General features: G+C 47.9%; 2 pseudogenes; both read right to left on the reverse strand.

Annotated features, from left to right (window-relative positions):
- Nucleotides 1–19,950: 19,950 nt before the first annotated feature.
- LOC136506963 (uncharacterized) lies at nucleotides 19,951–21,463 on the reverse strand (annotated as a pseudogene).
- Nucleotides 21,464–21,494: 31 nt separating this feature from the next.
- Nucleotides 21,495–22,625, reverse strand: LOC136506964 (uncharacterized; annotated as a pseudogene).
- Between the last annotated feature and the right edge of the window lie 223 nt (nucleotides 22,626–22,848).

Raw genomic sequence — 22,848 nt, forward strand, 5'->3', positions numbered from 1 at the left:
AGCTTTACGGCACTTTCATTGTCACATAGCAATGGCACTTGCTTGAACTTGATTCCAAAGTCACTCAAGGTAGCCTTCATCCAAAGTAATTGAGCACAACAACTACCGGCCGAAATGTACTCCGCTTCGGTGGTTGAAAGTGCTACACTATTTTGCATCTTTGATGACCAAGATACAAGTGATCTTCCCAATAGTTGACATGTGCCCGATGTGCTCTTTCTCTCAACTTTGCATCCCGCATAATCGAAATCCGAATATCCAATTAACTCAAATCTTGCTCCTTAGGGATACCATAATCCAACATGTTGTGTATACTTCAAGTACCTCAATATTCTCTTTGTTGCCTTCAAATGACTTTCTCTTGGTGAGGCTTGAAATCTAGCACACATGCATACACTAAACATCACATCCGGTCTTGATGCGGTCACATAGAGTAGGCTTCTAATCATAGACCGATACATCTTTTGATCCACCATGTTGCCACTAGCATCACTATCCAAGCTTCTACTTGTCCCCATTGGTGTACTAATAGCTTTACTCTCATCCATTTCAAACTTCTTGAGCATGTCCTTGATATACTTGCCTTGACTTACAAATGTGCCATTCTTCATTTGCTTGATTTGAAGACCAAGGAAGTAACTAAGCTCTCCAATCATGGATATCTCAAACTCTCTTGCCAAACTCCTCACAAAATTCTTGATTTGTTGACCCAAAGATGATATCATCAACATAGATTTGCATTACAAACAAGTCATTCCCAAGCTTCTTGGTGAAGAGAGTGGAGTCAACCTTTCCCATCTTGAATCCCTTAGAGAGTAGGAAATCCCTCAATCTCTCATACCATGCTCTAGGTGCTTGTTTCAATCCATACAAAGCCTTTCTCAACTTGTAGACATGGTTGGGTTTCTTCTCATCTTCAAAACCGGGAGGTTACTCAACATACACAAGCTCATTGATGTACCCATTTAGAAATGCACTCTTCACATCTATTTGGTATAACTTGATGTTGTTGGCACAAGCATAAGCTAGCAAGATCCTAATTGCTTCCAATCTTACAACCAGGGCATATGTTTCTCCAAAGTCAAGACCTTCAACTTGAGTGTAACCTTGAGCCACTAATCTTACTTTGTTCCTTATTATTATCCCATCTTGATCTTGCTTATTCCGAAAGACCCACTTGGTTCCAATCACATTATGATCCTTAGGCCTCTCAACTAAGTCCCATACTTGGTTTCTTGTGAAGTTGTTTAGCTCTTCATGCATAGCATTGACCCAATCAACATCATTCAAAGCTTCATCTATCTTCTTAGGCTCAATGGATGACATAAATGAGAAGTGCTCACAAAATAATGCCAATCTTGATCTAGTTTGTACTCCCCTTGAAATATCACCAATGATAGTATCCAATGGATGATCTCTTGCAACATTGGTTGGTTGAAGCACTTGCACTTGATTGCTAGCATTTGATTGATCACTTGGTTGAGATGATGAACTAGCCATTTGTTGATCTTGCACATTGCCATTACTAGTGCTTGCTTGGATTTGATTATGAGAACCACTAGCTTGCACATTTGAGTTATAGAGCACTTGATTCTTATCATCTTCAACATCAATTACATCAATCACTTTCACATTTATCATCATCACTCACATCATATTTTACCTTGGTAGGTTTTGCCATGAGGCACGTCGATGGAGTGTCGAAGATGGAGGGCTTGTTGTTGATGGCAATGCTTGCTAGTGCTCTCTTGATAGATTTCTTGTCATCATCACTAGAGCTATCACTATCCGAAGAGCCATCACTATCCCATTTGACCACATAGCCTCCACCCTTTTTCTTCTTTTGGATATACAACTTGGCACTCTTCACCGCCGATGTGCCCTCATATGTTTCTTCCAATCTTTTCCACACCTCATTTGCTCTTTTACAATCTTGATTTGCTCAAACACCTTGGAATCAATGGCATTGTATATAGTATTGAGAGCCATTGTATTGTATTGCTTGTTGATCTTATCTTGGTTGGTGGGATCATCGGGATCAATGATAGCATAGTCATTCTCGGTCACTTCCCATACTTGATCATTGATTGAACCAAGATACATCCTCATCTTTCTCTTCCAATAATCATAGCATGTGCCATCAAAGAACGGTGGTTTGCCCCCCACATGGTTGAACACAACTTGAGCCTTAATTTGACACCGAGGTTGTTAAGCCTTCAATCAAACGGTGACCATGGCTCTGATACCACTTGAAAGGTCCTAATATGGCTAGAGGGGGGTGAATAGCCTATTTAAAAATCTACAAATCAACTAGAGCAATTTGATTAGTATGACAAATAGCATAATGCAAACTTGCTCTAGCTCTACAAGGGTTGCAAGCCACCTACCCAACAATTCTAGTTGCAATGATTACTTAGGCACACAAACTTGCTATGTAATTACTCACTAAGAGCTCTCAACCTTGCTACTCTAAACAGCTCAACTAGATGAATGTAAATAATAAAGTAAGCTCTCAATTCTAATTACACTAAAGAGCTTGTATCAACTAGTTTGCAAGAATGTAAATAAGTGAGTAGGGTGATTATACCGATGTGTAGGGGATGAACCGATCATAAGATGAATATATAGCCAATCACCGGGAGAATGCCAAACACAAGAGACAATCGATTTTCTCCCGAGGTTCACATGCTTGCCAACACGCTACGTCCCCGTTGTGTCGACCAACACTTGGTGGTTCGGCGGCTAAGAGGTGTTTCACAAACCTCGTCCACACGATAGGACACCGCAAGAACTGGCCCACAAGTGAGGTAACTCAATGACATGAGCAATTTGCTAGAGTTACCTTTCGGCGCTCCACCTGGGAAGGTACAACTCCCCTCACAATCACCAGAGATGGCCACGAACAATCACCCACTCATGCCGATCTTTCACCGCTGCACCGAGCCGTCTAGGTGGTGGCAACCACCAAGAGTAACAAGCGAAATCCGTAGCACAACACGAATACCAAGTGCCTCTAGATACAATCACTCAAGCAATGCACTTGGATTCTCTCCCAATCTCACAAAGATGATGAATCAATGATGGAGATGAGTGGGAGGACTTTGGCTAAGCTCACAAGGTTGCTATGTCAATGAAAATGTGCAAGAGAGTGAGCTTGAGCCGGTCATGGGGCTTAAATAGAAGCCCCCACGAAATAGAGCTGTTGTACCCCTTCACTGGGCACACTGCGGGCTGACCGGACGCTCTGGTCAGACTTGACTGGACGCTGGCCCTCAGCGTCCGATCGCCCAATGGATGCCATGCGTCACTAGCTTCAAACACTGTTTGTCAGATTTCAACAGCTACGAAGCTGACCGGACGCTCCGGCAAAACTGACCGGACGCAGAAGCCTCAGCGTTCGGTCGTTTCTAGTAAGCTCCTCGAGGCGTATTTCTTCGACCAGACGCGTCAGGTCTACCTTGACCGGACACAATCTAGCGTCCAGTGGTTAACCCTAGGCACTGTGCCGCCAGGTTAGCACGACCAGACGTAGGCAGTCAGCGTCCGGTGCAATTAGATCCAGCGTCCGGTCACACGATCGACGCTGGCATCATTTCGACCAACTCCATTTCAACTCTAACCTCTTCACCCTTGCTCAAATGTGTCAACCACCAAGTGTATCATCTTGTGCACATGTGTTAGCATATTTTCACAAATGTTTTCAAGGGTGTTAGTACTCCACTAGATCCTAAATGCATATGCGATGAATTAGAGCATCTAGTGGCACTTTGATAACCGCATTTCGATACGAGTTTCACTCCTCTTAATAGTACGGCTATCTATCCTAAATGTGATCACACTCACTAAGTGTCTTGATCATTAAAACAAAATGGCTCCTACATTTTATACCTTTGCCTTGAGCCTTTTGTTTTTCTCTTTCTACTTTTCCAAGTTTAAGCATTTGACCATCACCGTGCCATCACCATTGTCATGATCTTCTCTATTTCTTTATCACTTGGAGTAGTGCTACCTATCTCATAATCATCTTGATAAACTAGGTTAGCACTTAGGGTTTTATCAATTAACCAAAACCAAACTAGAGCTTTCAGCTGGCACAAGAGCTGTAGACCATTCCAGCTTCCTAGCCCTTTGCATGCTAGGGACTAGACATGATTGGCCCTTTTAAGCCAGTGCCAGGTGGCTTCTGGTACGTATACGTCACCATTGACAAGTTCTCCAAGTGGATTGAGTATAAACCGCTCGTCTCAGCTACTGCAAAGAAAGCAGTCGAGCTCTTCGAAGATATCATCCACAGATTTGGTCTCCCAAACAGCATCATCACCGACCTCGGAACTACATTTACTAGCCATGACTTTTGGGACTTCTACGAAGACCGTTGCATCTCCATCAAATACGTCTCCATTGCCCATCCTAGAGCCAATGGCTAGGTCGCACGGGCGAACGGCATGATCCTTGATGCCCTCAAAAATAGACTATATCAAAAAGAAGAAAAGTACCCGGGTAGATGGTTCAAGGAGCTACTAGCCATAGTCTGGGGACTGTGCACTCAAGCTAGTTGCAGCACCGGTGTGTCTCCATACTTTTTTGGTCTACGGCTCAGAAGCCATACTACCAGTGGATATTGCCTTCCGAGCACCTAGGGTGGAAAATTACGATGAAGAGCAAGCCGCAGCTGTTCGGACAGAGGATGTCGATAGGGCCGAGGAAAAACACCTAATCACTTGCGTCCACACAGCCAAGTATCTAGAAGGCTTGCGGAGGTACTACAACCGCAACATCGAAGGTCGTTCATTTACTGTCGGCGACCTCGTTCTCCACAGGAAACAAAAAACCGAAGGGATGCACAAACTCTCCTCCCCCTGGGAAGGGCCTTACGTCGTCAAAGTGGTTACTCGACCAGGATCTTATCACCTATGTGACTTAGACAGAATCGATGTTCCCAACTCTTGGCACATCAAGCACCTCATACATTTCTATCCTTAAAACGCCCCAGATATGTACTCTCCACTTTATGATGAATAAAGTTTTGATCTCCATAATTTGTCTCCATTTTTTCTTAATTACGGTTTAAATCTCCACTTACGGTCGCCGGGCTCTATGCCACCCCATGACGAACTCCAAAACGAAATCGCCATAACTGCGCCGACTACGTTTCTCCAAATCTCCAACATTTTCGCCGAACACGTTTTCTCCAAATCGCCGAACACGTTTTTCTCCAAATCGCCGAACACGTTTTCTCCAAATCACCAAACATTTTTTCTCCAAATCATCAAAAACATTTTCTCCAAATCACCGAAGATTTTTCTCCAAATCTCCAAGATATTTCGCCGATCAGCGAGCAGCATACGTTCTGTTTTGTTCTCTATGGAAAAGACCCAGTCTTCGATCCCTCCCTACACGTGCCATGGGCTCTGCGCTCTGTGTTATGGGTGGTCGGCTGCAGTTCCTTGGTCATGCCTATTCCTCCTACATGTCCACGGGCTCCGCGCTCGACGTTATGGACTATGGGCTAGCCAAGGCTGAGAGCGCAGCACAGAACTAATTGCTTGGATGCCACTTCTACTACGTATATCTCCAAGTTATTTCAACAACCACCGAGCAACACATGTTCTGCTCTGTTCTCTATGGAGAAGACCCAGTCTCCGATCTCTCCCTACACGTGCCACGGGCTCCGCGCTCTACGTTATGTGTGGTCGGTTGCGGTTCCTTGGTCACGCCTGTTCCTCCTACACGTGCACGGGCTCCGCACTCAACGTTATGGACTATGGGCTAGCCGAGGCCATGGGGGTCAGTAGCGAACCAACTGCTTGGACGCTACTTATACTACGTATAATTGCATTATGGTTAAAACAACGAAGATTTTTTCACCAAAATACAAGCAAACTGCATACACGTGCACCTTATAACATTTATCACATACATAAGTGTTTTTGCGCTATCGCGCGTTCTAACTACACTGTCTAGAAATTATAGTTGATAATCTCCGAGCAGATCACCGAGCTTCGTCATCACTGCTTGTTTCACCAAATAGGTCGATGTCATCGACCAGCTTTTTCGCTGCATCCTCCACCTCATCCTCCAGCCGCTGGATCTTCGCCTCGCTCAGCCCTTCGGCGAATTTGCCCCCTATCGCCTGAAGGTCAACAGATTGATAGTGGGACCGGACCACCGCAAGGGCATGAGTGATGCCGGTAACAATGGCATCACGGTTGAAGTTCATGAAGCTCTCTCACGCCATCTTGCACCTTTCGATGACGATGTCCGGGCGCGGTGGCCTACCGTCAGGTTGAGGAGCTGTCTCCAGGTCGACACAGTCGAGCACTAGTTTGACTCTAGCAACTATGGCGTCAAACTTGTCCCTCTGTGTTCGGGCATCCTGCTCTAGCACATCGAATTGCGCTTTGACCCTCCGACGGTAGTCTGCAAGCATTATAAAGTTTCGTCAAGAAAGGAAACTACTTCAGCATTAACTCTGGCCAGGGAGTACTTACCGTTCAACTCCTCGGCCAGTTTATCTGCTCGCCCTGTCTCCTTCGCCTTCTCCTCTCAGAGTTGTTCGAGGGCTTGGCGTAGCTGGACAAGCTCTGAGTTTTGCTCTACAAGCACAACAGTCATCACCAAAAATATGGTTGTTCAGCAATACAAAGCACATTCGTCGATATACCATACCCACTTTCTGCTCAGATACACTTCTAAACTACTCGGACGTCTATTCCAGTTGTGTGGAGGCACTCACGAGCTCTTCAAACTTGCACCGTAGTTGCTCGGACACAGCTGCCAGCTGCTCAGACAGGACCCCCTTCTGGTGTTCCAGATCTCGCGCGTTGGACTCAGCAAGGTCTCGCTCGCGCTGGGCTCTCTGGATGTTTCTCTCCATTAGGTTCATCACCTCTCTGAGTTTTCCGTTCTCTTTGACAAGGGGTTCCATCCTCTTTATCAGCTAGTGCCGCTGCTCGGTAGTCCGAGTTATCCCCTACAAATATACAATTATAATGATGAACTCCGATCTCCAACGTCAAAGATGAGCACTCTAGATGCAATACTGACCTCGATTTGTTTCATCACTCTGGCAAGGGCGGTCTTCAATCTCCTCATCTCCCTGGTGGTGTCTTCCTCCTCGATAACCACCACCTCGTCGCCGTGCTTGCGGAGGATTCAAACATCTTGGGGTTGAGGTTCAGCACGCTCGATCTCCTCCACCTCGTTCTCTTCCGCCGTAGCTCAAGGCACCACCGGGGGGCTCCGTGGTCGAACAGTGGCTCCGACCATGCTCTGTGACACCTCAGGAAGCGCCATTTGCCCCTCGGGCACCACTGGCTCCATCACCCCAGACTCCAGCGCATCGTCGGCAACTCCAGCCTCAGCTCCCAAAGACCCGGCGGTTCCCACCATTGCCTTAGGCATTGTTGTCGATCCGTCTGTCGTCAACACCGCTCGTTCATCGTCACAAAGATCTCTAGCAGCAGCGGTTGACTCCCCCTCCGGCTGTCAAGCTCTTGGGACTCAGGGATGGTAGCTATCGGCGTTGCTTCCACCATGGGATTAGCCCTCGGTGTTTCGGCAGTCTAGACTGGTAGGGTCAGACCCTCCGCACGTTTCGCACTACATCAGATCAGTTCATCAAGCACCAAAAAAGCTAAGAAATGACAACAAAGTAACTCCAAGGAAAGGATACTCATGGTTTGGTCTACCGGTACAATTTCTTGAACCGGTGACACCTACCCAAGCACCCAGGCGCAGCCATGGGGTCGACTTTCGTGCTCTAGGGTGGAGGTCCTGTTTCCTCCACCGTTGGCCTGTGTTCCGCCTGCCGCTCTGTGACTTCCTCCGCCTGCTGTGCAGGGTCTCCCATCATCTACCGCTCGGGGACTCCCGTCGCCCACTACTCAGGAACTTCTTCATCTCTCTTCGCTTGTTCCACCGTGCACATGTTGCGTGAAGGTGTTTCAATGCTCGGTGGAGGAGCCATTGAAGTTTCATCATCATCCGACCACTCGAGCACCGTGGTCCTTCGCATTTGAGTGGTCTGGTCACCACCAAGCAAGATGCCGCCCAGTTTGAGGGGACCGGCGGCCACCGTCTTCCTTTTCTTCTGGGCCAGCTCGTCTGCCGCTGCCCTTTTCCCCGGACTTTCTCCGAAACTAGGGGCAAATTTTCTGTCCGACCAGCGTTGGTGCCCCCGGACTCTGATGAAGCGCTAGCCGCATCTTCCTCAGGCTGAGCCGATGGCCAGGCGTCTACACCCCTCAGCCAATCACCCCTCGGCACATCGGAGAAGTACACCGCTCTTTCCTGTGAATGGATCTTTGCATAAGTGAATCAGTTCACTGCTCGATAATGCTTCAGGATTAAAAGTATCGGGAAAAAATAATCGAGATGGTTAACTGAAGAGGTGGATTTGTACAGTTGAAGGCCCTCGTTTGCCTTGGTCAGCTGAATGAGGTGTTGGGAGCGAATAGCTCTGTGGCCCGCTCTAGGACAATTTGTTTCGTCAGCCGTTCCGTCCTCTCTCGGGTCCCGTCATCATCACCTCTGTAGTCAAAGCCTGGGTGGGCCCTCTCCTTGTAGGGCTAGATTCAGTGCACTATGAAGCTCGCCACCACTAGTTCGCCGCTAATCTCTACACCTTCAAGCAGGTCGAGGAGCTCCCTTACTTGTTCCATGTCAGCACTGTTCGGTTTCTTCGACCAGCTTTTCTGGTTCTCCGGGATATGGTGAACGTCGTAGCAGATTGCAGGGTGACTCTATTTCATGTAGAACCACTTGGAGTTCCACCCTTTCAGAGAAGTGTTCAATGGTACATTAATGTACTCGCTGGCCATTCCATCCCGAAGCTGCAGATATACGCCGCCGACCACCTTGGAACCACCATTGCCCTTCTTCTTTAACCAGAACAGGTGTCTGAAGAGGTTGAAGTGCGGTAGAACCCCCAGAAACGTCCCAAAGAAATGAATAAAGATCGAGATGTGTAATATGGTGTTGGGGTGAAGATTGCACAGACTAATCACCCAGAACTCTAGCAGATCCCGCAAAAAAGGATGAACAGAGAACCCCAACCCACGTCAGAAATAATCCTCGAAGACTACAGCTTCGTCAGTGCTAGGCATGGGGAAGGGCTCACCACTGGATGGCCGCCATCCGGCGGTGACGCGGTCAGGAAGCACGCCCGCCTCCACCAATCACTCGAGCTCTGCTTCCCCCATGCGCGACGGCACCCACTCTTCGTCGTGACTGGCTCTCGCTCCTGCCTTCTTTGGGCTCACCTTCTTTGGGTTCACAGCTCTCCTCTTCGGCACCATCTCTCAGATCTGAATGGGGACTGGCGTCGGGAGCATGCGTGGATGCGAATCTAGAAATGTGAGGGCTGAGGATGAAGACGGAATGGCAAAGTGGCAAAGGTATGAACGCGGGATGCGGCGGCGCAGTTATAAAGCACTTTCCCCACCCTTTCGCATTCGATGGTTTTTGGGAAACCATTCCCACGATTTGCGCCCCTTCAAATTCTCCGATGCGGCTTGATGGGCCGTAACATGGGCTTTTCACGCAACCGCAGCCCACGTCGCTCAGTTATTGCTGCCATTAGTTATCACTCGCCAAATAATCGCTGATTTCTCCGCCATTTATTGAGGCTCGGTATCAGTTACTGTACAGCCATTACTCCGGTTTTTTCGCCACGGTTGGGTTTTTCAGATATCTCCGTAAACGGCTCGGGGACTGGCTGCTTGCTCGGATGGTTTTTTTACTGTTTTTCTGTTTCTGACCCTGGCACCACGTGACTGCGTCACCTACTGTCAAGCTCGGGGACTAAGTGTCCACACTTCACCTTGCGGTGAATGTGCTCTCTCTCATTTCAGGGCTACGCTCGAGGGCTGGCTGCCTGCTCGGCTGGTCCTTGATTATTCTTCTACTTTGGACCCTGGCACCACATGACTACGTCATCTACTGTCAGACTCGGGGACTGAGTGGGCACACTTCACCTCGTGGTGAATGTGCTTGCTTTATTCTCGAAGATTCCGGGCCTCTTGAAGCTAAAGAGGACTATCTCCTTCTCTCGTGGTCGGACTCTAAGTGGGCACACTTGGTCCATTGCGAAGAAATTTTTTATTCTGAACTTGAGCTTCTTACACCCTTATGGCAAGCCGTGCTTGGGTTATGCTGCTCAACTACGATTCGTGCTTCTCAGTGATAGTACACGCTACTCGGCAACTGCTCACAACTGCTCGGCAACTCATCACGGTGGTCGGACCGTGAGTTCGATTGCTCGGCTTCGTTCGCACCTGCTCGGACAAGCTCAAGGCGGCGTTGCACAACGGGTACAAGGTGCTCGGGGACTAGCTGTGGGGGGTATGACCCCGGATACACACGACAGACCACATGGGCTACGCCCTCAGGGGCGGTCCAGCCCACAAGACGAAGCCTTGTGGGGCATGACTCTGCTCGGTGCCTTCCGCAAGACATCTGGAAGATATCCTGAAGATACTACGAGATCTGTTAGAATATGTATGATCCCAAGATTCCTGTAATCAGTTATTACTTTTCGGTTATCTCTCAGATCTAACCGACTTGTAACCCTGCTCCCCGATATTCTGTCAACACCGATCGAGCGTTTCATCTACGTTTCTACGCGACGTTTCATCACATCTCCTTCGTCGTTTGAGATCGCGACGCCCTAGCAGCCCGACATGGCTGCCCAAGCCCTGGCCATGGCCGCACAAGTCCTGGACGTGGCCGTCGCCGCCCGACGGCAGGCACCTCAGCTGCCCAAGTCCTGGCCGCGCCGGTCGCCGTCTCATCTCCTTCGTCGTTTCCTCCCGACGCCCTAACCCCTGGAAGCCGCTGGACCTAATGGCCAACCGCCCGACGTGACCGTGGCCGCCGCCGGCCCGAACGCGGTCGCCCATGTTCTGGCCGCGCCGGTCGCCGAGGGCATGGCAGCGCCAATCGCCCAGGGCATGGCCGCGCCGAATGGGGGACTGTCTGCGCTGGTCGTCGAGGGCATGGCCGCGCCGGATGGAGGCCTGTCCACGCCGGCTGGAGGCCTGTCTGCGCCGGCTGGAGGGCTACATTCATGGTGTTATCTATTACATGTAATTGCATATGGCTCATTTTTGTTAGAGGAGGAGCATTCATGGTGCTAAATTATGGCCCTGTGCATTGCTTATTTGCTTGCTGGGGCGAGGGCTAGCTCCTAGAGTCCTAGCAGAGAGGAAATCTGTAGGGTGTGTAGTGGTCTACTTGTGGTTTTTGAATTTGTGATACTCCTCCAGATCACGGAGCCAAGGCAGCGGCAAGCAAGCCACCCGGCGGCGGCAGGCAGCCAGCCTAGGAAAACCAGCGTAATGTCATTGGGAAACAAATACATGTATTTATACGAGAAAAGAGACTTCATACCCATAATGTCATGAAAATCAAGAAGCCAATGTTTCAAGAGTTATTTTTACGAAAATGATGTTTGGAGTCGTATATTTACGAAACGCGTTGCAATTTTCTCAAACAAATCGCACTGTTTCGATTTTTTTTAAATGCCGTCGTGGCGCAATAAGTCGGAATCCAGACAGAACGCGACAAAAACATGATGGTAAGGGAAAGGAAACAGACGCAACCTGCCCGAAAAAGTAACCGCGCGTTGCTAACTCGTACACCGCACGCGCGCTGTATAAGATTTGGGGCATCGGGGTTGCATGTCGCACAGTTGGACCTGCACTCTTGCAATGTCAAGTGGCAATACTCTTTCTGAGGATCAAATGGACAGCAGAAGCAGGGGGGGGGGTCCCCTTCACTGGATCAAAGTAAAAGCACCACACAGCGATGCAAAAGTTGAGGACAATCTTTCTCTCTCTCTCATCTGATGATGTGGAGTTGATGGAAGCGGTGATAGAATTCTTGGAATCCATCAGTTCATGACGGCCTACAGTATTTTAAAAAGAGTGAAATACACTAGCGGTCCTTTAACTTGTCGGCATGTGCCAGTCCGGTCCACGAACTTGCAAACGCGGAAAATAGACTCCTGAACTTGTCAAGTTGTTCACCGCAGGTCCATTTCCCATCCGGCGCGCGGCCTCCATGTGACATGGCAGTGCCAGCATGGCAGACGAAGCACGTGAGCCGCACGTTTCAATGTAGGCCCCTCACGTCAGGGTCGCCCCCTACCTCCCGCTCCGCACGGGACGAATGCCATCGCCGGCAGCGCTTGGACCACGCCTGGCCGCGCCCTTCTCCTGCGTCCCCTGCACAACCGAGCACCCCGCGCGGACCCTTTCTACGCGCTGCAGCCCCTCTCCCCGAGCTGCTCGTCCCGCAGCGCCGAGTCAGAGATCCGCCATTGTCGGCATGGAGCAGAGCTCCTTGACAGGCCTTTCCTCTCCTCCCGCGGTCTCTCTCTCCCTCTAAAATGGTGCCCAGAGTGTCGCATGAGCACTCCGTACTCACTCCGCTTCTCCCCCGTGCTCCCTCTCTCGCTCTACAGGCGCCGTCGCCTCATCTCAAGCTAGCAGCGCCGCCACCGCCGTCGATCTCCTCCTCTGTCGCTTTCCAGCAGACGCGAGCTTGTCGACAAGCTTCGGGGCGTGCTAAGGCACCCTCCAGTGCTCCCGCGCTCTTCCTCTCCCTATCTGCGCGTCACTCTGGCTCGCCGGAGCTGTGCCGCCGTGGCCGAGCCGCCTCGCCGCACGTACCGCCACCTCCGGACGTCCTCCGCCGCGGGGAATGTCCTAGGCGAGTTCACCTCATCGCGCTCTCCACCCCCATGTAACCCGCACAGGCGCTAGCGCTCCACAGCGCCACCCCGCCGAGCTCGCTGTTGCCAGCCATGGGCGCCGCCGCGTCTCGCGCCTCCCGGTCCACCAAACAGTGTGGACGTAGCGCCACCCCGCCGCGTTCGGTATTGAAATATGCGGCTCACGTGCTTCGTCTGCCACGCTGGCGCTGCCACGTCGCCTGGAGGTCGCGCCGGATGGGAAATGGACCTGTGGTGAACAACTTGACAAGTTCAGGGGCCCATTTTCTGCGTTTGCAAGTTCGTGGACCGGACTGGCACAGGTCGACAAGTTAAAGGGCCGCCAGTGTATTTCACTCTTTTAAAAAATCCAAGATCATTATATAATAGAAGCAGCAGCAACAGCAACATGCTCACCATCATATTTCCCCTCAAATATCTATACAAATTAAATTAAACAATACAAAGGAGTACTTACATTGTGCTTGCATTGCTAGGGGTCCGAAAAGCACTAGCGCACGAGAACATGGTCATCATCATCATGCTATTGCACCTCATGTTAGATCTAAAGTTGGCCATGCAGCCCGTGGCCCGCCGGCCCGGCCCGTGGCCCGGCACGGGCACGGCACGGCCCGAGGCACCAGGTCGTGCCTGGGCCACCACCCTAGCCCGTGGCACGGCACGGGCACGGCCCGGTGCAAAGAGGCGGCCCGGTGGCGGCCGGGTGCCCCAACGGCTTCATTTGGCCCAGCAAGGGAGGCAGCCCACAAAGCCAGCCCACCCCGCCACATATATAAGCCGCTGCCCGCTGCCTCCCTCTCCATCCTTAACCCTAAGTCCCTAATCCCCATTCCTCCCCCGCCGCGCCATCTGCTCTCGCTCGCTGCCTCACTCTCGCTCTCGCATTCGCGATCCACCGCCGCCGCCGCTCTCCATCGACCATCGTCGTCCATCCTCTCTGGCACCGGTGACCTCGCCGGCGCTCCTCCACCTCGCACTGAGTTCGCTAACCCCGTCTCCTCCCTCCTTTTCCTCTCCTGTTTCCTCTCGCTCTCGCTCGGAATCGGTGAACCATGTGAGTTCGTGTTCATGTCACTCCCTCCTCCCCCACCTCACCGTCGATTCTAATCGGTGTCTATCTCATCCTCTGGCTGGCTCGCTGGCTTCTTCATCTCCGGCACCGGGCTCCGGGAAAGCAGGTTCGTCACTTTCCCTAACCCTAGATCTGCTCTTCTCTGCTTTGTCTCTCTCTGATCTCTGTCTCTCAAGTGTCATCTCTCACTCTTCTTCTTCTTTGCGTGTAGGTTGGTGCCTGACGCCGTGTCTTCCTCCTCTGGAGTAGACATGGCCAGGCCGCCAAAGCGCCTATTGAGGGACGGTGCTGGAGCTGCTGGAGGTCAAGGTCGTGGATGGCTGTCCGGCTCGTCCACGGGCGGTTGCGGTTCCGGCCTCGTAACGCGGGGGGAGGATCAGCATCCCCGCAGCGACGATGAGGACCAGGCGCCGCACCTAGACGACGAGCTGGAAGTCGAGGATGACGACGACCTATGTGATGATGTAGCCGGTCTGTTCGGCATCGACCTCGGTCAAAGAATTGCATTATTTAAGAACTACTGCACTGCTCAGGGTCTTAGACCTAGAAAGTTTGCCTTGGATATGGATGTTAGATGGAATTCTACTTATTTGATGCTCAAACACTTGCTGCCATACAAGGAAGTCTTTCATGTGTTCATTACCTCTAATTATGGTTCTACTTTATTGACTGCACAGCATTGGTATATTGCTGAACAAATAATGATATTCCTGGAACTCTTCTATAATTCCACTATTGTCCTGTCTGGTGTTTATTATCCCACAGCTCCACTTGTTTTGCACCATATGCTTGACATGGCTGAACATTTGCAAAATGCTGAAATAGATGCTAATTTTAGAATGATTGCTACTCCTATGAAGCTTAAATTCCTTAAATATTGGGAGAAAATTCCACTGATTTATTCATATGCATTCATTCTTGATCCTAGAGCTAAGATGAAAGGGTTCTTTAATGTGCTTGAATTGCATGGTAAGACAACTGGATGTATTTATAGTGTATACTATGATGATGTGAAAGATGAATTGTATAGATTGTTTGCCAAGTATGAACATAAATTTGGTGCAGTTAGGTCTCAGAGGGTTTCAGTGCCTTCAGCTCATACTGGTAAGACAAAACAGGCATGGGGAAGGATCTTTGGAGGTCCTGGTGAATCCCCTGTCGGTCCCCCCTCATCTTCATCTACTCCATCTGCTGTCAGTGAGCTCAAAGCTTACTTGGACAGTGACCCTGTCACATGTTATGAGGAATACTTTGACATACTCCTCTGGTGGCGTGACCACAAGTTAACCTATCCAATCCTATCTATTATGGCTCGAGATATTATGTCTGTTCATGTATCTACTGTCTCTTTCGAGTCTTGTTTCAGCTGTACATCCATGATACTCGAAGACCGGCGGCGGCGCTTGTTGCCTGAGCATGTGGAGATGCTAACCTGCATCAAGGACTAGGAGCAAGGTGCAAGAAGGGAACAACATACACCCGAGGACCTGGACCTGGAGGAGGCATTCAAGAACCTCTTCCTTGATGAACAAGGCGAAGGCAGGGGCACCGGCACCGGCACCGGCACCGGCAGTACTGCTGGTGGTGGATAGAAGAAGAAGGAGAAGAGAAGAGGAGAGATAGTCACTCACTCAACTGAAACTTTCATATTGCTTCTTTACATTCAAGTTCACTAACATTGCTTGCTTCTGTACAATTTTACAGGTACTTTTGGTGTGACAGAGTGAGACAGTGAGTCACTATGAATGTTGCCACTGATGTTGGCAGTTGGCTATTGTAATAGGATAGAACTTTTGCTGCTGTGAACTCACTAAGTCACATTGTCACAATGACTTTGCCACTGATGTTGGCTATTGTAATAGGATAGAACTAAGACTTTGACACTTTAGAGCTGGTTGTACTCTTTTTTTCTTTCTAGGGTTTCTCACAAGGGTGAGTTTTACCTAGAAAGGTTTTTAATGAGGCAGCATTGCACAAAACAGCTCATATTCATATAATGATATAATCTTGTCTTTTGTCCCTTGTCCTTGTGTTCTGAGTTGTGAGTTTGAGACTTGTGTCTTGTGAGTTTGAATTGTGATTGTGAAATGTGAATCCTGTGGTTTAGAATTCTGAGAATATGAGTTTTGAATCTGATGTGAATCTGGTGGTTTTGAATCTCTGAGTTGTGAATCTAGTGGTAAAATCATGTTGAAAATGATCAAGTCCTTAAAGACTCAGTTATTTTTGCAGCCGGACTATGGGCCGGCACGGCCCGGTGAAAATGGTCGTGCCCAACGGGCGGCACGGCACGGCCAAACGGCCCACGGGCCGTGCCTTGGGCCGGAGGCCAGGCACGAGCACGCCATAGACACGGCACGGCCGGCCCGGTGGCCCGGTGAGGCACGACGCCGCATCAGGCCGGCACGGCCCGATGGCCATCTATAGTTAGATCCCAAAGCAAGTCAAGGCCGAAAATGAGCAACGAGGAATGGACTTGAACGATGAGGAGAAATTCCTGGCCTCACCTCACCCTTATATACATGGTAGAACATGGTGCATGCCTGGCACAGATTGACAGCTGCTATGCGCGAGCAATAGCTTTTTGTAACGCTAGGAGCACGCTTTGATTATTTGTCGTTTAATACTTAGCTTGTTTGGATTATTTGTCGTTTAATACTTAGCTTGTTTGGATTGTATCTATTAGCTGCTGCTCCTAAAAAATCTGTGCAAGTCAAAGTTTGACGTTATAGGAACGTGTAACAACATCTATGACGTAAAATAAGTATATTATAAAAATATATTTTATTGCATATCTAATTATACTAATTTGATGTCATCAATTTTGACGGTTTTTTTTTGAAATTCAGTTAAAGTTCAAAAATTTTCTTAAAACAACTCTAGGAATCTATTTATCGAGGGAACAGAGGGAGTAATAGTTAACTAACTATTAGATCACAACTAGTATTACTAGTTAGTTTGGTCCAAACAGTAAAATAGTTACTAGTTAAGTACTCGGCTAATAATTAGCTAAATTATCCATAATCTTCTCATAGGCGCGAGGAGAGTAATCACAGATACCAAGGAGGGAGTAGTGTTGCATGCAATGCTAAAGTAATCCTATTCATGAGACGTGCTAAGATGATTTAAGGTCAGGATTGAGTAATCTTACACTGAGATATCATCATATCTGTCACCAAGATGACCATGCTACCTGAAAAAAGTTGACGAAGGAACCGGACCACTACCAGAAGAAGCAGGTGAAGAACAGAAGAAGCGAGAGATCCTGGTGTCGTTTGGGCCAAGGAGAAAGGAAGGAGTAAGCGGGTTTCCAGGCCCAATCCCAAGTTCACTGGACCAGATTGGCGTTGACTGAGCCCAGTTCTAATTTTCGTTTAAGAGTGTTGGAAGAGGAGAGTTGTTCTTGACTGGTATTCGCTAATCTAAGAGATCGTTCGGTAGTGCCGGCGGCGGACCTGGCTCCGGCTAGTCTGACAAACACGAGTCCAAACTACCGAATACTACTCTGTCGTGACCTTAGTCGGTGACAATACCTAATCCAAACACCGATACAACAAGCTGTTTGGTTGAGCAAGTGTAACACAATCCAATTGCAATCGATAATTCTTCTAACAGGACGTCCCTCCGCAACAGTTATCCAGACGCGCCCTCGATACGTGACCCTCCTGCTCCTTTTATCCCATCCCGTGACCGTCCGCTCCCTTATCCCATCCTGTGAGCCCCCACTCCCTTATCCGTTGCAGCCCTGTGCGCCGAGGCCGTGAGATTCCTTTGCCGCCCCGTGCGCCGACGCCGAGCTGCCCGAGAGGAACTCCGCTGGTCGCTGCCCTGCGCCCCCGCCTACCCCCGGTGGCCGCTGCTCTGCACAACCCGCCGCACGCTGCCCCACGCCCCCACCTAGGCCTGGCACTCGTCACTGAGCCGGGCTGCGTGCGTGGCCACCACACCGCCCGCTGCCCCGAGCCTCCACCTGCCGCTCGTCACCGAGCCGGGCTGCGCGCGTGGCCACTTGGCTGCTCATCTGCCGCCCCCCTTCTTCTTCACCGGCTCTCTTCTTCCTCGTCGGCTGACTTTTTACTAAGGCAACGCTTTTCATGTTGCAGTTGAATAAATTTTTATGTTGCAGTAGCCTCTTTCTACTGTTGCAACAAGTAATATTTCTTTATTGCATTAGTCTCTTTTTCTCTGATCTTACATCTCGCATTTCAGTAGCTTTGTTCTGTTGTTGCAGTAGCCTTGTTCTGATATTGCAGTAGACTTGTTCTGATGTTGTAAACAAGTAATACTTCTAATGTTGCATCTCGCATTGCTCTTTGTTCTGTTATTGCAGTAGCCTTGTTCTGATGTTGCAACAAGTAATATTTCTTTGTTGCATTAGTCTCTTTTTCTCTGATCTTACATCTCGCATTTCAGTAGCTTTGTTCTGTTGTTGCAGTAGCCTTGTTCTGATATTGCAGTAGACTTGTTCTGATGTTGTAAACAAGTAATACTTCTAATGTTGCATCTCGCATTGCTCCGTGTTGCAACAGATCTTCCAATGAAAATTTTCTCATTGGACATTCGGGTGATGGAGCACGGTGGGGATGGGGCGCAGAGGGCAATGGGCACGCAGGGGATGGCGGCATGGCGGGGGATGGCGATGCGACGTGGCACGACAGCACGACGGGGGATGGCGACGCGACGAGGCACGACGGGAGACTGGCCGCACGCGGGGCGTGCTCGTTCTATTGCATTGGATAAGTCCACTTTTATTTTCCGTCGTTGTTTTATTCGATGAGATTTGGATGACTCCTGTTATCTCAATCTCAATCGGATAGTCCCGAGGGACGTCCGGACGCGTGCTCGCGCCGAACCTCCGGTTGCGTCGAATAGCCATACAATTGTTTGGTTCGAACCCACACGTAACGAGGTACCTATAATCAGATACGGATCTATTCATCCACCGATACATCATCTCCCCGAGTCATATCCCATTACGGTGCCGCCGCTTCGCTTCACTCGAAGAGCCCCCGCAATTTGTTCCCCTTACCTATGAGTGAACCAAACAGCTTGTAAATGGGATTGCTCCATCCGATTTCTCTTTGTCCTTTCAACCAAATCCTACATTGTTGTAAAAAAAAAAAACAACCAAATCCTACATTAAAGATACACTAGCCTAAACACGCGCACTACGCTGCGCGGCCTTAGAAGCAGCGCGTGATGAACAGTACAAAAAAGATAAAAAAAACTAAGGACCACAACGATTATGAACAACACTAAACAGTAATAACGTGAACAATGACTACTTTTTGTTTTTTAATACAGGTGCTGATTTTTTAGGATAAGCTTTCAAAGATAAAATTAGGTTCCGTATCAACGAGTAACCACGTAGAAACCTTTTATGGAAAGTAACGTCATTGTGTCCATACGGGTAACCGAGCAATTACCCCACATCAGAATTACCTTCGCCCCACATCAGAAATTACCTTGGCAGCCGAAATGAAGCTATGCCGTCAAAAAAAATATAATTTTCTTGGTAGTGTGGCAAATCACTAATAACCTAATTAAGGCTACATAAAAAGCTCTTTGAGCTAGCTCAGCAGTTTGTGTTAAAACTGTTTTGATTGAATTTGTTTTTTATTAATAAAATAAAAATGAGTTGAATTTGAATGTTTTAAACTTCGGATTGAGTCGTTAGATTATGCTAATTTCGAAGATAGATTGAAAAAAAGAACTTTGAAAAAAAGGCAAAATAGCCGAATTCGTTCCTAAACTATCGCGCTTGGCTCAATTTCGTCCCTCAACTATAAAAACATCCGATTCGGTCCCTGAACTATCCAAATCGGGTCAACTTCGTCCATTCGCCGACGTGGCACACCACGTTGGATTGCCCAGTCACCGCCCAGTCAGCTTAGGATGTAAAATACCCTTTTACCCTCCATAGAGCAGCTCACCCTAGCTTCCGTCAATTAGAGGTTCCCCCATCCCCATCCTCCAGCAGGTCGCTCATATTGTAATGTTTGTTTGATATCAAATGATGTTGCAAGAATTTTAACCATGTCTGCAGTTGAAATAATTAAAGTAGTGCCTTGTTCATTCAAAGTGAGAGACCATGTCAATGTTTAATGCAAATGATACATGCGCCATGCACTGGGCACTCAAACTACGTGATGATCTTCTCTGATGACACTATGTCTTTTCCTATTCTTTTTCGAGAGGAGCTGCTTTCTCCTCCACGGCCAGCTGAAGTGGATCAAATTTTGGCTGAGCCGGTTCCTCCTGAAACATTGATGGTTGCCTTTGCAGATGTCCCAGCAGCCGTGCCAGCACTTGTCTCGATTATAATAGATGCACTTCCACCAGTAGCTGCCTTTGCAGATGCTTCATCAATGGCTTTGGATTTTGTATAACACACCCTTTGTTTCTTATGGCCAGACAGAAAAAAATGGAAAGGAATTACTTTACTAAAATTTTGTTTTTTTAAATCACTTCACTGAAATTTGCTAACCTAAAGATAGGATGAATTGACAGATGAATTTGTGTGACTTGAAGATGGTACTAGACGCTTTCCTTTACGTTGCTTGGATTGTGTAGGTTCCATTGCCAATGGATTGATATTTGCCTGCCTTGTTGCATTGGTGGCATGCTGTTGTGAAGGATTGTGTGACCCCGAGCCTTCCTGCAGTTACACACCAAAAGTTAGCGCATCTGAAATTAGCAAATAAATAACAAGATAATAAAAGGATAAACACCATTGTCACGGTGCATGTTCTGGTGTTGTGACCATCCCCTTTACACCGGCCACATTTGATTTTAGTACCAACTCTTGATGACTTAGGACTTGATTTCTTTGGCTCTGAAGGATCTTTTCTCCTGTTTTTCTTTGGCCGGCCTGGCATCTTTTTCACTCTAGGAGGCAATGGTTTAGGATTTTGGGACACTTGCCATGCCAACTCATCCTCTATAGGTTGCAGGACATGTTGATATGTCCTCTTGTATGCCTCAAGAGAAAAACACATGTGCACATATTTATTAGGCTCTTCAGACATCTTGAACAGGGTAGCACAAACATGTGCGCATGGAATCCTAGAAACTTGCCAATATCTGCATTAACATGTCCTGTTGTTGAGATCTATTGTGAACCTCCATTTTTTATCTCTCACTTCAAAACCAGCTTCACCATTCCACAAGACATGATAGTACTGGGTCCTATGCCTGATCTTACAGACCTACCTGATAATGTTGGGGCATATTTCCATTAACCACCTCTCATTGTTGCTCCTATTCTCTTGGATTCTTCTAGTCACAAGGATCCTTATGTCCTCCAACATTGTCAAGATAGGCTTGAACCTTGCTTCTATAATCCAACTATTAAATGATTCACTCATGTTGTTATCAACATATTCACAATTGGATCCAACCTTGAACCAAGCTCGGCACCAATGTATGGGGTCTGTATTCTGCAAATCTTTCCATCCTCTAGGAGTTTTGTTGGCGATCTTATTCTTGTAATGATTAAACAACATCTCATTTGAAGCCTTCGCAATCTTCCAGAACCTCTTTTGGTACTCTTGTAGCCTATGTTTTTTCTTCGAGTTGGCATAAATGTGTCGTGCACACATCCTATGCTCAGCTAATGGAAACATCTCATTCACTACACTTAAAAGCCCCTGCATTAATAGATAAACTAAATGTTATTATCTAATTTTAAGGATCTCCATGGCATATTCTTTTTGTAGATAACCTTTTATTTTTAAGTTCTGGGCAACTTGCATGATTTGGATTATATGTCACAATCTGAAACCAATCTGTCCTTGAGTTGTATGAAGCATGGAGAACCTAGGGACATCCCTTCCACATGCATACAGCCCTAAGCCTCTGCTTATCATTCTTGGGATATCTGATATTTACCTTCATCTTCAATGCATACCTTCCTATTGCATCTTTCAATTGATCCCTTTCTCTAAAGCACATATCCACAGCAAAATGTGGAGTCTCGGCATGACTATCAAATATTGGAAACTTGCAGTTCCTTCTCCTTGAAACACCATCACTATCCTCATCATATGATGCATCATGATCTGAATCAAAGTATGCAATGTCATCTCCACCTTCATTGGCTTGAGCAAAATTGTTGACATCACTACCTCCAGGAACATCCAAAAAAATTGGGGTGTCAAATGGAATATCTCCTCTCTTCCTCGCAGCCGACATAAACTGTTTGTATTTATTTCTTATCTCCCTTACTTCATTATCTTCATCACTTGTAAATTCTGTGGCATCAAAATCACTTCCTGATTCTTCTTCCTCATCATTTTCTGCATGTTGATCACCCTTTTCGTCATTCTGACCATCCTCATGAGTGGTAGGAGCCTCCAAATACATAATATTCACATCCTGTCCGGCACATTGGTTACCTTCTTGTTCATTCAAATCCATAATGTTCTCATCTCTGAATAAGGCAAAGACGTCCTCATCTCCATATTGTGTCTCTGTACCTTCTTCATTGCCACTCATGTCCAACTCAATTTGTTCAGTGTATATGTCGATAGCACCTGCAGATCCTATCTCATCAAGCATATCCATGCAGGACTTATCGTCTACAAGCAGCCTCATTCCACTATTTAGCTTTGCACCAATTGGCAACCAGTACATCCTAACATATCTCTGAAAAGTGGTGTGATCTATCAAATAGCCATTGAGCTCTGGGATTGATAATTTGTCCTTATCTATGTGTGATACTCCCAAATCCCCATTGCAATATTGCATCTGTGACCCATCAAGAACAAATTCCCCATTAAAATGAAATCTACAAGTCAATACCTCAGAATCTCCCATGTTAATTCCGCCCTACAGATCTATTTCGTGGTCAAATTCCATAAAAAAAATCAAAGCGCCCAAATCAAATTTAGATCCCACGAGCAGAATTTACCTTCAATCGCCAGCCCACGTCTGCAATGCAGGTTCCTCCACAATGTGTCACACCTCCACGATGCAGGTTCCTCCGGGTCGCTCCTTCAATCGTCAGACCAAATGCTTCCTCCCCACGGACCCAAACCCT

This window comes from Miscanthus floridulus, chromosome 15, assembly GCF_019320115.1.
Source record: "Miscanthus floridulus cultivar M001 chromosome 15, ASM1932011v1, whole genome shotgun sequence".
NCBI lineage: Eukaryota > Viridiplantae > Streptophyta > Magnoliopsida > Poales > Poaceae > Miscanthus > Miscanthus floridulus.